Source organism: Herpailurus yagouaroundi, unplaced genomic scaffold, assembly GCF_014898765.1.
Source record: "Herpailurus yagouaroundi ecotype Mexico unplaced genomic scaffold, PumYag 28, whole genome shotgun sequence".
Taxonomy (NCBI): domain Eukaryota; kingdom Metazoa; phylum Chordata; class Mammalia; order Carnivora; family Felidae; genus Herpailurus; species Herpailurus yagouaroundi.
In genome coordinates, this window is record NW_024412376.1 from 45256906 (window position 1) to 45273599 (window position 16694).

The following is a 16694-nucleotide window of genomic DNA, read 5'->3' on the forward strand; positions in this document are numbered from 1 at the left end:
TAAAAAAGCAATAAAATGATTTTTTTAATGCAAGTATCAAAAAAGAGAAGAAAGAAAAGTTGAAGAGTTGCATAATCCCCAAACTGCCCAATTAGTTCTTAAAGAAGTTTAAAGTTGGCAATATAAATTACCGACAGCATGCCGTAGCTAATACCCCATAAATCCGAGTTTCCCAACTATTTTGAAAAACACATCTTCTTTCCGGCATATCTTTTAGGTATTTCTTTGACAAACGCTTTTTAAATCTGTTTCAGACATGACTTAAACTATTTGCAAGCCAACATTGCACATAAGAACTGTTCCAAAAAACAAAACAAAACATTTCAAGAAGCCTTCCCCACAGATAGTGAAGGGGACGAGAAGGCCCTTGGCTGCCACGTGATCTACGCATTTAGGTAGAGAAGTCCCTGTCATCAACCTGGGTTTTGCTTCCTTACTAGACAACGTCAGCTTCTCCAACCAGAGAGGAGATTTTTCCAAGCTACCTTGTAACTCTTGACCTCACTTCTCCTTAAAATGAGAAATTTGTACTTGATTTCCAGTTCTAATTCCTGTCTGAGTACTTACCTATCAACAGAAAATCACTCTCCCTCATCTTATAATTTGCCCAGTTACCAGGATCAAAAATCTTTTAAACTCAATTCAATTCAACAGATATATTGGGCTTCTCCAATGTGTCAAAAAGATATGAACCCTTCATAAATGTTTTTTTAAGTAATGAAAAAACTATGTATTGGCCAGGATAACTCTTAGGTACACCCAACAGTCCCCAAGTGAAGCAGCCATCCTAAACTTCCCATTGAGCACCTCTGTGCCCATGATAAGTCCACATTGTCAGCCTTATAGAGAAAGCCACAGAGGATTCTAGTTTGAACCTGAAATTAATCCCGGTCTTCCAGTGTTTTTCAGCCATTCTCTCTGCCTCTTCCCCCCACCCTTCTCTCTCTCATTCTGTCCTTGGTGAAGGAACTCCATTGAGAAGAATGCAGTGTTTATGCATGCATCATTTTTGTTGGGTAACATTACCAACAGTGCTTTCTGTGAGGTCAGTCTGTTCGATTCCTAATTTCCTCCCAGGAAGACATGCCTGGAAGCAAAATGACTTTTTTTAGGCTTCTAGGATTTAACCTGGTGTATCCTATACAACTTTAGTTGTACTAAATGATGTACATGCTGAATGAAGGTGATCTAACAGTCTAAAAGAGTGAAAAATGCCCAATTTCCTACCAAGAATGGATTGACACACTATAGAAAATTGGACTCATTTTCATTCCTCACATATTCTTTCCTCATGCTAACATTTTTAGGGAATAAAAAGTATGTACATATTTTTCTCATTAATACTTAATGGAGATATGCCAGCCGCATCCAGGATGTTGCTGCTACTGCATAAAACTATACGTGGAAAAGTGTTGTATATTTTATTCTAGTATCCAGAGTCCAGTTTAAGGAGCCCAATTTACAGGAGCGCTGCCTGAAAAAGACAAGCAGCCAAGCGCAGTCATTTTACTGGAGCAGAGGAGACACCAGCTGTCAGTCCATACACTGCTGTACCCACCAGGTTTCAGCCCAGTTGATGATGGACCATGAGGAGCAGCCCAACACTGATGACTCCACATTTTCTACCAGGTAAGCATTCTGCAAATTTTTTGCCATGAGGCACCACAATGTTGTACCTCCTAACCTTATTATAATAATGAATAATTATAAACAACCTAAATGTTGCCTACTAGGGAAATTGTTAAATGAATTGTGGGACATCTACTTGATAGAATAATATGAATTCTAGATTACCAGTGATCATGTTGCTATTGTAATCTTTAAACATATGAAAGAGAGTAAAAAGGACATGTCTGGAAAAGATAATAACTTTGTTTTAGGGTAATGAGATTATCAGCCTTTTTTTCCCCCAAACCTACTGAATAGTTACATTGGTAAATATATGTGTTCAAGAGCACATTGTTGCTACTTACGACATTAAGAAAATTAAGCAGGTTATAATGACCTCACTCTGTTACATTATCACAATTTATGACAGAAGCAAATGGGGTCCCTTGGGAATGTTAGCCCTGACTTTAGACAAATGACCTGGACACAAAGAGGTATCCCCAGAACTAAATACGATAGAAGTGAAAATAAAAGAAAAAGGTAAACAGAGTTGCAAAACTGGGTTTCACCAAAGGTGTCTGTAAATATGATGAGACGGAGACAAGGAAACAAAACAGAATCTTACAGGTGTAATAGGCTGAAAATGGCCTCCAAGGAATTCAGGTCCTCCCTGGAGTGCATGAATTTTGCCTTACATGGAAAAAGGATCTCTGCACATAAAATTAAATTAAGGGTCTTGAGATAGGAAGACTCCTGGATGGGCCCAAACTGTGATCACAAATGCCCTTGTAAGCGGGAGATGCTGGAGATCACACATAGAAGAGAAGAGATTGGGTGATAGGGCCACAAGCCAAGGGAGGCCGGCAGCCACCAAAGCTGGGAGAGACGAGAAGTGGTTCCTCCTCTAGAGCCTCTGGGAGCAGAGCCACCTGCCCTCGCCTAGATTTTGTCCCAGTGATACTGATTTCAGACTTTTATATTTGTATACCCCTGTAAGTCAAATTCATAATGCTCAGATGAAGGGCAAGTAATGATGTGATCTTTCATATCCTTGAAAGAATATTTTCAGAGCAGGGGGCATATATGCAGCTGTCTTCCTTTCTTTTTACTCATTTACCAGCCTCTCTTGACCTGAGGTTCATGTTGTCGTTTGAAGGACCCAGTGTCTCAGACCCCTCCATTCTTAGTATTGAGGCATATTTTGACACTATGATATGTCAACTGAATTCAGGTGAGAGCAAACACAAATATGTTGGACTTTTTATGAAGCCTTGTTCTTTTGACTCTACAGTGGAACATCAATTTTGAAAACATGATAGGCAGTCAGGAATCATCCCAAATGCTTGCCTTTTCCACCCACCCCCCACATTTATAATGTTAAACAAGGAATTTGGGTTCAAAATTATAATCAAGACAGAAGTATACCATAATTTTGTGTTAAGAATATTATAATTCTTTAAAAATTGGTGATTCATGCAGTGATCTCTACTAACCAAGAATTTAATTAACCAGAACCATTCAATCCATCTTTCTAGAAATTCAGCAGTGTACTTACTGTTCTTAATATGATCTATTTGTTTGGTAAATATTAGGATGCATGAAAAAAAACAGTTTACTGCTGTAAAAGACGTGGATGTGATAGTGTTCTAGAAGGAAACAAGATTGGGATATTCTACATTAGGCCTCATAACGTGACTAGCACAAAGCACCCACATAAATGACTGAATGCAGATCATGCATTTGAAATTCCTAAAACATCTTCAGTAAAAGAAAGTTTGAGTCTGTCACATTACTCTTTTTTTGTCCAGCACCTAACACCACACTTGACACATAGGATTATTTTCAAGATTACAAATAAATGAGCAAATAAATTGATGACTCTAAATACATGATTAAAGTACTATTCTTCTGGGGTGCCTGGGTGGCTGTCGGTTAAGTGTCCAATTTTGGCTTAGGTCATGATCTCACAGTTTGTGAGTTCAAGCGCCGTGTCGGGCTCTGCCCTGCAGCTCAGAGCCTGAAGCCTGCTGTGGATTCTGGGTCTCCCTCTTGCGCTCTGCCCCTCCCCTGCTTGTGCTCATTCTCTCTCTCTCTCTCTCTCTCTCTCTCTCAAATCAATAAATAAACATTTAAAAATAATAATAAAGTGCTATTCTTCCTAAAGGAATTTTTACTGGGTCAGGGTCCCAACAGGAAAGTCATGGCACACTCAAAAGCATTTAACTGGAGAGTGTTCAATGAGGGAAATATTGCAGAGGTGTGGGCGGGATTATGGCAACGAAAAAGGGGGCAGAAGCACTGAGGGAGCAGCGACCACTGTCGCCATCATGAGGCAAGGACAGAGCAGTGTGCCAGAACCTGGAGAGAACAACACCTGGAACCCTAGAGAGAGAAGAACCACCCAGTAGGAGCCATGTGTGCAGGGAGAGCCAGGGGATCAGTATCCTAAGCTCTCTCTGCTCCCACACCCTGCTTTCCTGAGGCCACTTCCCATCAGGGAGATCCGACAGGAAGCCAGAGGGAAAGGGAGCTCATAGTCCACTGGTGTCATCTTCCAGGGTACCAGAGAACTGGGACAGTGGATCTGGAAGAAATGGACAGAGACTATCACTGGCTCACAAGTAAACTATACAACCTCTATGGGAATTATGGGCATCTGACTCACAAGAAAGCTCCGCTCATCATTACCAGGTGCGTGTTCTACATCTGAATCTGAAGGACAAAGGGACAAATTAATGCAATAAAATAAGGACTACAGTTTCTTCAGTACGGTCACTTTAGTATTGTCAGTAAACATCCCACAGCGGAATACTGAGATAATCTGATGAAAAATAAGGCAATGCCCTGGGACCACATATTACCCATTTTGCTGCTTTTGAAATGACATTTGTGTATTTCTATTTCAGATGGCCAAACCTATTGTGTGCGTTGAAGACACGCATAGTGTTGCAGACGTCACCTTTCCAGCTGTTGCCCAAGTGAAGTCTCTTCTCATTGACGTTGACGCGTCGACCACTGAAAACAAGGAAAGACCTCTGCTGGTTTCCCACTTGCATATGTGACCATAGGACACATTTTCAGTGCTCTGCTCAGCCCAGCACACATTAGCTCCCAAAATAGTCAGTTGCGCTCGTAGCTAACAAATGCCATGGGTATGCCATAAACAAAACTCTGCGAGCCTCCTATTCTAGCTTACTCTTATTTCTCTGTAATCTGAAATCCTGTAGGCCCAAATTACCTTAACACATTGATGTTAGTGTTTTTTGGTGTTTTAGTCTGTAGGTAATGATTCTTCTCCAATTGGGAGTATGGGTACTTGCCAACAGGTCTCTGACTGGATGTCAGGTTATACCAGACCAGATCGTAATGGGAAATTTGATGCCTCTCCCTCAAACATTAGTGATATGTATTCGAACTATTTTAATGAAAACAAATATGGTATGGACTAAAATAGAAAACTGTCCTTAATAAGACAAGCCACACATTTTAAAAGTGTTTTCTCATTTCTTCTTCTTGCTCAGCTCCCCAGGGTGACATGTAAATATATGGCCAAATGGCCTTTTTGCAGTCAGAGCTACTCAGTAGAAATGTTTGATCCACACAGACATAACCTAAAAGAATGCGTCTTTTTCTCCCACTTTTTGTCTCATCTTAGGCCTGTAATCCCCAAATCTTCCAATTATAAGATTTGTTCTTGACTGAAAACATTTATGACACCTTAACCCCATATGGCTGGCTGGCCAGGGCCTCCAGCAGCAGTGATGGGGACTGCAGGAAGCCGACTGCAACACTTTCTTCACTGACACAAAATCCATCACACTTGACCCCATCTCCGTCCAAGCTGGCTCAAGAGGAGAGTGGGCAGCTTGAACTGTCAGTACCAGTGGTGATGTGGCGCTTGCACTTCTGAGTCCAGTTGTCATTGTAAACAAAGAGGACGGGGAGTGGTAGTACCCCAAAAGTAAATTCCTTGGCACAAGGGCTTCATAATGAAAAGAGAAAATTATAATTGCTTGAAACCTACAGAAGTTGGTCCATGCCGTATTCATTCTTCACCACTGAAATAACGTGACTTCTGGCATATGTAAAATATCTCAGAGCACATTAAGCCAGACTTGGGGGTAGGCATTTTTTTACATCTATTTTGCATCTTTTTCTGTACTATAATGAGATGAATGGAAGATAAATGGATTTTTTTTTAACTTTCCAAAAAAGAAAGCCCATACACTTGTTAGTTTGAATATAAGTTGGTGCAGCCACTGTGGAAAATAGCATGGAAGTTCCTCAACAAGTTAAACATAGAAACACCATACAATCCAGTAGTAATCCCACTACTGAGTATTTACCCAAAGGAAATAAAAACACTGATTCAAAGATGTATGTGTCCCTATATTCATTGCAGCATTATTTATAATAGCCAAGATACGGAAGCAACCCAAGTGTCCGCCCATGGATGAAAGAAGATTCCATACACGTGGAATATTACCAGAAATCAGAAGACTTCATAAAAAAAGAATGAGATATTGCCATTTGCAACAACATGGATGGACCTACCAGGCATTATGCTAAGTGAAATAATTCAGACAGAGAATGACAAATACCATATTTGTCATATGATTTCACTTATATGTGGAATCTAAAAAACAAAACAAGGGGCGCCTGGGTGGCTCAGTCAGTTGGGCGTCCAACTTCGGCTCAGGTCATGATCTCACAGCTTGTGGGTTCAAGCCCCACATTAGGCTCTGTGCTGATGGCTCAGAGCCTGGAGCCTGCTTTGGATTCTATGTTTCCCTCCCTATCTGCCCTTCCCCCACTTGATGCTCTGTCTCTTTCTGTCTCAAAAATAAATTTAAAAAACATTAAAAAATTTTTTAATAAATAAATAAAAATTAAATTAAATTAAAAAATAAAAAGCAAAACAAGCAACATAAATAGAATCATAAATACAGAGAACAAACTGGTGGCTGTCAGAGGGGTGAGCTTTTATACCCATAAAATGAATGTTAAATCAAAGGGATAGCCATTTTCAGGTCACAGAATGCACGTCCAGTCTCAGTGTGTGAAATGGATAGCAACTTTGTCTAAGATAGAGCACCCCATTCATGAGATAGTGTGTGTAAGTGGTCCACAACAGGGCTAGTGGGTGGGACTCCCCATGAGGAGGAAGCCTCTACAAACAACCTGGACCTCATATCAATGCAAACTCCATGCAACAATTTTTAAACCTAATGTGTTTTTCCACTGGGTCCAGACTCCCCTGCTCCTCAACCCCCTAAGACACTCCCAGCCATCTAGCCATTGTAGGCAATAAGTATACTTGAGTTTCTTCCTCCTCTTTCTTTTCTCAAGTCATTCTGAATCTGATCTGTTGTGTGTTTTACATAAAAATCAACTAATAAAAAATAATTTCACTAAGCAGGTGTTTGTGCTCATGTGTACTTATAATTTTTTATGTCTACAGTCCTATCTTTCAAGGACTAGAAGAAATCCATCAGAGGGTCAGCTGAAAACCTCCACAGAGGGAAGTGTTGCATACATTTGCATCTTATTGAAACAAGAAATCAAACCTCTTTGGACAGGAATTGTTTGGGAAAAAAATACATTAAAAGAGGGGTGTCTGGCTGGCTCAGAAAAGCACACAATTCTTGATTGCGGGGTCATGAGTTTGAGCTCCACATTGAGTTTAGAGACTACTTAAAAATAAATAAACAGGGGCGCCTGGGTGGCGCAGTCGGTTAAGCGTCCGACTTCAGCCAGGTCACGATCTCGTGGTCCGTGAGTTCGAGCCCTGCGTCGGGCTCTGGGCTGATGGCTCAGAGCCTGGAGCCTGTTTCCGATTCTGTGTCTCCCTCTCTCTCTGCCCCTCCCCCGTTCATGCTCTGTCTCTCTCTCTGTCCCAAAAATAAATAAACGTTTAAAAAAAAAATTTAAAAAAATAAATAAACAAACTTTTTAAAAAATACATTAATGGGTGCCTGGGTGGTTTAGTCGGTTAAGCAATCAACTTTGGCTCAGGTCATGATTTCGCGGTCCATGAGTTGGAGCTCCACATCAGGCTCTGTGCTAACAGCTCAGAGCCTGCAGCCTGCTTCAGATTTTGTGTCTCACTCTCTCTCTACCTCTCTCTCTCTCAAAATAATAAACATTAAAAAAAATTTAAATACATTAGATTATTATTAATCAACTTATTCCAAGATTTTCTCCCTTGTAATACAGAAGTCAATATTTTCCAAAGACAATTGCCAGTGACTCCATTTCCTCATCTGCAAAATGAGAGTATCTTCTTTGTAGGATTGTTGGGAATAAATGTGATGATGTATGTACATTAGTAATTATTAGGCACTCGACAAATTGTAACTACTATTTCTTTCCTTATTAACCCTGGACTAGCCAGTCGCTTATGTTTCCATTAGAACCTGTTTCTCCAGGTCGCTGTCAGCCTCATCTGCTGGCACAGAAGAAGCTGAAACTTCCTCAGCCAAGATTTAATATATGGGCCTGATGGGGACTGATTATCCCAATCTGATCAAAATAATTGTGATGATGTTTAAGGCAAATGGTAAGCATTACTGTAAAACCAAAGCTATAATTATTGCTTTCACTGAGAGAGAAGGGGGACCCTCCGGGCCATGCCACAGGCCACTGGAAGAACTAGAGCTAGAGATGGGACCCAGGTGCCCGTCCTTGAGTCCTGACCTATGTAGGGTACCTCTCTGTGAATGCTGCCTGTTATCTCCACATGGGTTTAGGCCAACTTCAAGCTCACTCTCAGTCCTAATGGCACCTGTGTGGGCAGTCACAAGTGCTCCAATTTTCTAGACAACAGTAAGCTTCACCAAGAATGCTTCACCACAACACCTGCCAGGCATGGACAGAGCAGCCCTTGTGAGTACTGTACCTCCCTGAGAACTGTCTGCACCCTCCACTTTTACCAGAAATCAGTAGTTACTATGACACGTCTTAACTGCTGGCTAAGCGTGGTGATGACCAGGTGGTCTTTTGAGAGTCTCTGCTGAGAAGGGACAAAGCAGCACTCCAGTCCCTGTGACCGAGGACAGACAAGCCATGCAAGACTTGGAGAAAGCCTAAGTGTGGGGGATCCCGGGTTCATTAGTGAGGCTACTCCAAGACTAAAATTTCAAATGAGCTTTAGATGCCATTGTAATCCATTATCACTAGCTACTTATTTGAAGTTGACAGAAAAGTTTTTTTAAATCATTTTCTCATGTAATCCTTAGTCACATGCAAAATATTTAAAAACACCCCATAATAAAAATTTTTTAAAAACCCTAAGTTACTCAGGGTAACAGGGGCGGAATTGAGGCGTGAACCCACATCATCTCCCAATTGTACGCCTCCCCATATGCCGTATGAAGTAGAGAATGCATTCGAATGCCCGCGAGGAGTGAGGAGCATGTACACGTAGCTGGTAGGGATGGAATTGAACAAGGAATCCTGGAAGCCACGGACAATGAGGCTTGCACTGATTCAACTGAAGTGTATGGGTGAAAGTGCTTTAATACAGTGAGCTTAAAGCTGGTAACCAAAGGGTTAATGTGCCTACTAAGCCCAGCTGCAGCTTTTTACTCAGCCCTCTTTCCATCTGCCTTTAAATTTCCCTGACTCTCCTCCTTCCAGGAGGTGGGTTGGAGGCTCGCTCTCCAGTCTCCTAGTTTGACTGCCTCTCCAACAAGATTTTTCTTTGCTGAACCCTCTATGTCTCCATGGTCGGCTTTGCTGTACACCAGGCAGGAGAACTTGAGTTTGGTAACAAAGCTGAGTTGCTGCCTGGGAGTTTTTGCCAGTGTGTTGTCAGCCCCCAGCTGGTCACGGGAGTCCAGTGACGAGTCCAAGCAACCTCTAGGCTCTGCGTCTTAGGGGCTGCCTGGGGCACAGACCCCAACTGGGTGCCATAGACCTTCGGTGTTAACTCCTGCAGCAAGCAAACAGTTTGGGGGTTCGGTTTCGACAGACCTCTTTTGGTGAGTATTTCATGTGCAACAGCAACCAAGTTTACTTCTTCTTCCTGTTTGGTTTGGATTTCTTAGCCTCCTTTTTCTTGCATGATTCAGAAAGGGGTGACAGGAAGTTGTGTGGTTCCATTGGTGAAGCCCTGACTTTGGGAGAAGAACCAATGCTCACAGAGGTACCCTGGGTTTCATTTGGTTTGTTTGCTGCTGCAGCTGTGAGTAGGTTTTGATAAAACCAGCTGTGTTCTAATTAGAAAATAGGAAATGACAATTTGATTCCCAAATGCAGCCCTTTGGGCTGTACCCTCCAAAACTGGGGAGCATTGAGTTGTAAACCCATGAAAAGAAATAAGATGGTTTTTGTTGTTGTTACACTGCTTGGCAACATTTACTCGACTCTGAAGAAAAATGACTAACCTATCCAGAAATCCCAATTCTATCTTGTAATTAGATTTGTAAAAGGGAGATTTGAAAATTGGGCTCTTAACGTGTTCTCCATAAATATTAGTAAAACAAAGGCTGTAAGATTTTGTTTGCATCCTGTTTGCGTAGTTGTACATGTCTACCTCCAGGGGGGTATTGTCTACCTCCAGGTGGTATTGCTGAAGTTAATTTGTAACAGTGCTCTGCTTAGTTGGTTTAAAGGCAAGCCCTTGTGAGAATTGGGCATTCTAAAACTCAGAAAAATGGAAACTAGCCCAAATGTTTCAGGCTTTGTGATCTGGGAAAACCTCTGATATAAAGGATAATTTAAGGTTGTTTAATTAAAATGAATAGGGGGGCGCCTGGGTGGTTCAGTCGGTTAAGCGGCCGACTTCGGCTCAGGTCATGATCTCATGGTCCGTGAGTTCGAGCCCCGCGTCGGGCTCTGTGCTGACAGCTCAGAGCCTGGAGCCTGTTTCCGATTCTGTGTCTCCCTCTCTCTCTGCCCCTCCCCCATTCATGCTCTGTCTCTCTCTGTCTCAAAAATAAATAAACGTTAAAAAAAATTTTTTAAATAAAATAAAACGAATAGGACTTTACAGGTGTTAGCATTAGATGTAGAACTTCCGCCTGTGTTTGCTGAAAGTCAGGTAGTTCCATACTAAGTTCTAAAGATGACGAGAAATAATAAGGGAAGCAACTCTGTATGCAAGGAAAGCAAGACTGGTTATTTAAAGAGGGAAAACTTAGGACAAAATCTGAATGAATGTAAAAGGAACGTTGGAGAAGGTTTGTGAGAAGGGAATCTTTGGAAAGGAATTTTGTGCACGGTCAGGACGAAGATTATGGAGATTAGTGTGTAAACAAGTGTGTTAGGGAGTGATCAGCACCTGGCAAGGAGAAGGGGAGGGTAAGAACAAGGTTAGGCAGGAGCTGAGTGGTAGCACACCAACAGAAACCTTAGCTGACTCTCTGGGGAGTTCCAAATGTTGGATTGCCCTTCAGAATCCTCCTACATTGGGACAAAAGGGTCGGACTTTTATACCCTCCTGTTGAACAGTCATTGGATGTCAGCACCTGGGGAGAGGGCTTGCCCTTGGCAAGGCAGCTGTCTTCAGTCAGGGCGACCCCCCAGTGGCATCAGAGAGTTGGGGACCATCGGTGGTGTCCCTACAGCCCAGAGTCCGACATTTCTGATGGGGATTCTGGTCAGCACATCCCAGCACCTGCCACAGGAACTCGGATCCACACGGTTCCCTGGATGTCCTGGTCTCAACATCGACATGGGAAATAACAGGTAAGAAAAAAGGGAGAGATTGAATCATTTTTTAAAATTCATCTTCCTGGAAAGAATGAGTCTTAATATCATAAGTACCCCAGTATAAGATTGGAATTTGGGTTTTCTGTTAAAATGACAGTTTTCTTAGATTAGTCTAAATTATAAACAGGTTTTTTTTTTTTTAATCTTTAACCTAATCTGCCTAGAAAAAAAGTTTGTTTTGTCTTTACAGGCCTTTGACTAAAAGCTGAAACAACTGTGTAATCTTCTGCATTTGCCTTTAGAATCTGATTGCCACCTCGCCTAAATACATAAGTATTAGATTTTTGCAATGATCTGTAAGCCTATGTAGACATGTTGTTTAAAACCTTCTGATCTCTGACAGACTTCTTAAAATTCAACTCCTAAATGAAGTCTCTTGTATTAATTAGGCCTGTTTACTTAGTATGTCAAATTACATGGGAGGCATAGAACTATTCCAGAAAGTATATAAAATTCCTAAGATTTTGGCATATCCTGGTGTGTCATGACTTGTAATTCTGACTTTTGAAGTATGTGTCACAGAATTTCCTGGTCAGTTGCACTGTAATGACAAATACAGGTCTCTGATACCTTAAAGATCATAAAAATAGAGTAAGAATTTCTGGAACTAATGGGAAAACTGCATTCCAATAGAACAAGAATTAATAACATGGGACTGAATGAATTGAGGCAGGTAATTCTATGGCTTTTGTTTGAAGCTTTGCTGGTTTTCTAATGTTTACTTTTCCAGGTTTAAGGAAACCTTCCCTCTTAAGCTATTTATGACTTACTGAAATTTGATAAAATAATACTTCTGTAAACAAATGTGAAACATTTATCTTTCTTTCCCGGCCTGATCCCTCCAGAATTCAGAAACTCCAAGTGAATATTCTTCTGTTTTCACGGTGATGTATTTATTTGCAAAAGTTAAATAAGAATCTGTTCTTTATGTCAAGACACAATTATAAACGTTGGTTATATTACCAAGGCTTTGACCAGAATGTCCTATTTGAGGGAGATCTGCAGAGACTTAACTATGACCAAACAACTGGTGTGGTTCCAACTTTAAGGAAATAATGTTGACTTTATAGAGCCAATGAATCCCCTTGGAAAAATTGACCTGGTACCTTGCTTACTGAGTTCCAGCAGGCTTACCAGGTGGATAAGAACCTGCCACTTCCTGGCAGGTCCAAGAACCTCAGGATATTTGGGAGACCTTGAGAAGAGAGGAATTCACCAAAACCTATAGGTATTGCTGGGGGAGTCTGATGGCAAGTATTTGGCTTGGCTTCTTAGCCTTGACAGGCTGTTAAAGTTCAATCTGAAATTCCTTATGAAAAGTTCTAGTAAAGCAGATTTAAAAAAAAAACTATAGTGTTTTATGCTAGGGACCGGAGGGAAGATGGCGGCGTAGGAGGACGCTGGGCTCACCGCGCGTCCTGCTGATCACTTAGATTCCACCTACACCTGCCTAAATAACCCAGAAAACCACCAGAGGATTAGCAGAACGGAGTCGCCGGAGCCAAGCGCAGACGAGAGGCCCACGGAAGAGGGTAGGAAGGGCGGCGAGGCGGTACCCGCTCCACGGACTGGCGGGAGGGAGCCGGGGCAGAGGGGCGGCTCGCCGGCCAAGCAGAGCCCCCAAGTCTGGCTTGCAAAAAGCGGAGGGGCCTGACGGACTGTGTTCCGACAGCAAGCGCGACTTAGCGTCTGGGAGGTCATAAGTTAACAGCTCTGCTCAGAAAGCGGGAAGGCTGGAGGACAAAGGGAAGGAAAGCTGCTGAGCCCCCGGACGACAGAGCTCAGTTTGGTGGGGAACAAAGGCGCTCGCCAGCGCCATCTTCCCCGCCCATCCCCCAGCCAAAATCCCAAAGAGAACCAGTTCCTGCCAGGGAACTTGCTCGCTCAGCGCAAACACCCAACTCTGCGCTTCTGCGGGGCCAAACCTCTGGCAGCGGATCTGACTCCCTCCTGCTGCCACAGGGCCCCTCCTGAAGTGGATCACCTAAGGAGAAGCAAGCTAAGCCTGCCCCTCCTGCCCCTGTGCACCTTGCCTACCCACCCCAGCTAAGACGCCAGATCCCCAGCATCACAAGCCTGGCAGTGTGCAAGTAGCCCAGACAGGCCACCCCACCCCACAGTGAATCCCGCCCCTAGGAGAGGGGAAGAGAAGGCACGCACCAGTCTGACTGTGGCCCAAGCAGTGGGCTGGGGGCAGACATCAGGTCTGACTGCGGCTCCGCCCACCAACTCCACTTATACACCACAGCACAGGGGAAGTGCCCTGCAGGTCCTCACCACGCCAGGGACTATCCAAAATGACCAAGCGGAAGAATTCCCCTCAGAAGAATCTCCAGGAAATAACAACAGCTAATGAGCTGATCAAAAAGGATTTAAATAATATAACAGAAAGTGAATTTAGAATAATAGTCATAAAATTAATCGCTGGGCTTGAAAACAGTATAGCTGACAGCAGAGAATCTCTTGCTACAGAGATCAAGGGACTAAGGAACAGTCACGAGGAGCTGAAAAACGCTTTAAACGAAATGCATAACAAAATGGAAACCACCACGGCTCGGATTGAAGAGGCAGAGGAGAGAATAGGTGAACTAGAAGATAAAGTTATGGAAAAAGAGGAAGCTGAGAAAGAGAGAGATAAAAAAATCCAGGAGTATGAGGGGAAAATTAGAGAACTAAGTGATACACTAAAAAGAAATAATATACGCATCATTGGTATCCCAGAGGAGGAAGAGAGAGGGAAAGGTGCTGAAGGGGTACTTGAAGAAATAATAGCTGAGAACTTCCCTGAAGTGGGGAAGGAAAAAGGCATTGAAATCCAAGAGGCACAGAGAACTCCCTTCAGACGTAACTTGAATCGATCTTCTGCACGACATATCATAGTGAAACTGGCAAAATACAAGGATAAAGAGAAAATTCTGAAAGCAGCAAGGGGTAAACGTGCCCTCACATATAAAGGGAGACCTATAAGACTCGTGACTGATCTCTCTTTTGAAACTTGGCAGGCCAGAAAGAGTTGGCACGAGATTTTCAGTGTGCTAGACAGAAAAAATATGCAGCCGAGAATCCTTTATCCAGCAAGCCTGTCATTTAGAATAGAAGGAGAGATAAAGGTCTTCCCAAACAAACAAAAACTGAAGGAATTTGTCACCACTAAACCAGCCCTACAAGAGATCCTAAGGGGGAACCTGTGAGACAAAGTACCAGAGACGTCACTACAAGCATGAAACATACAGACATCACAATGACTCTAAACCCATATCTTTCTATAATAACACTGAATGTAAATGGATTAAATGCGCCAACCAAAAGACATAGGGTATCAGAATGGATAAAAAAACAAGACCCATCTATTTGCTGTCTACAACAGACTCATTTTAGACCAGAGGACACCTTTAGATTGAGAGTGAGGGGATGGAGAACTATTTATCATGCTACTGGAAGCCAAAAGAAAGCTGGAGTAGCCATACTTATATCAGACAAACTAGACTTTAAATTAAAGGCTGTAACAAGAGATGAAGAAGGACATTATATAATAGTGACAGGGTCTATCCATCAGGAAGAGCTAACAATTATAAATGTCTATGCGCCGAATACCGGAGCGCCCAAATATATAAAACAATTACTCATAAACACAAGCAACCTTATTGATAAGAATGTGGTGATTGCAGGGGACTTTAACACCCCACTTACAGAAATGGATAGGTCATCTAGACACATGGTCAATAAAGAAACAAGGGCCCTGAATGAGACATTGGAACAGATGGACTTGACAGATATATTTAGAACTCTGCATCCCAAAGCAACAGAATATACTTTCTTCTCGAGTGCACATGGAACATTCTCCAAGATAGATCATATACTTGGTCACAAAACAGCCCTTCATAAGTTTACAAGAATTGAAATCATACCATGCATACTTTCAGACCACAATGCTATGAAGCTTGAAATCAACCACAGAAAAAAGTCTGGAAAACCTCCAAAAGCATGGAGGTTAAAGAACACCCTACTAACGAATGAGTGGGTCAACCAGGCAATTCGAGAAGAAATTAAAAAATATATGGAAACAAACGAAAATGAAAATACAACAATCCAAACGCTTTGGGACGCAGCGAAGGCAGTCCTGAGAGGAAAATACATTGCAATCCAGGCCTATCTCAAGAAACAAGAAAAATCCCAAATACAAAATCTAACAGCACACCTAAAGGAAATAGAAGCAGAACAGCAAAGGCAGCCTAAACCCAGCCGAAGAAGAGAAATAATAAAGAGCAGAGCAGAAATAAACAATATAGAATCTAAAAAAACTGTAGAGCAGATCAACGAAACCAAGAGTTGGTTTTTTGAAAAAATAAACAAAATTGACAAACCTCTAGCCAGGCTTCTCAAAAAGAAACGGGAGATGACCCAAATAGATAAAATCATGAATGAAAATGGAATTATTACAACCAATCCCTCAGAGATACAAACAATTATCAGGGAATACTATGAAAAATTATATGGCAACAAATTGGACAACCTGGAAGAAATGGACAAATTCCTCAACACCCATACTCTTCCAAAACTCAATCAGGAGGAAATAGAAAGCTTGAACAGACCCATCACCAGCGAAGAAATTGAATCGGTTATCAAAAATCTCCCAACAAATAAAAGTCCAGGACCAGATGGCTTCCCAGGGGAGTTCTACCAGACGTTTAAAGCAGAGATAATACCTATCCTTCTCAAGCTATTCCAAGAAATAGAAAGGGAAGGAAAACTTCCAGACTCATTCTATGAAGCCAGTATTACTTTGATTCCTAAACCAGACAGAGACCCAGTAAACAAAGAGAACTACAGGCCAATATCCCTGATGAATATGGATGCCAAAATTCTCAATAAGATACTAGCAAATTGAATTCAACGGCATATAAAAAGAATTATTCACCATGATCAAGTGGGATTCATTCCTGGGATGCAGGGCTGGTTCAACATTCGCAAATCAATCAACGTGATACATCACATTAACAAAAAAAAAGAGAAAAACCATATGATCCTGTCAATCGATGCAGAAAAGGCCTTTGACAAAATCCAGCACCCTTTCTTAATAAAAACCCTTGAGAAAGTCGTGATAGAAGGAACATACTTAAAGACCATAAAAGCCATTTATGAAAAGCCCACAGCTAACATCATCCTCAATGGGGAAAAACTGAGAGCTTTTTCCCTGAGATCAGGAACACGACAGGGATGCCCACTCTCACCGCTGCTGTTTAACATAGTGCTGGAAGTTCTAGCATCAGCAATCAGACAACAAAAGGAAATCAAAGGCATCAAAATTGGCAAAGATGAAGTCAAGCTTTCGCTTTTTGCAGATGACATGATATTATACATGGAAAATCCGA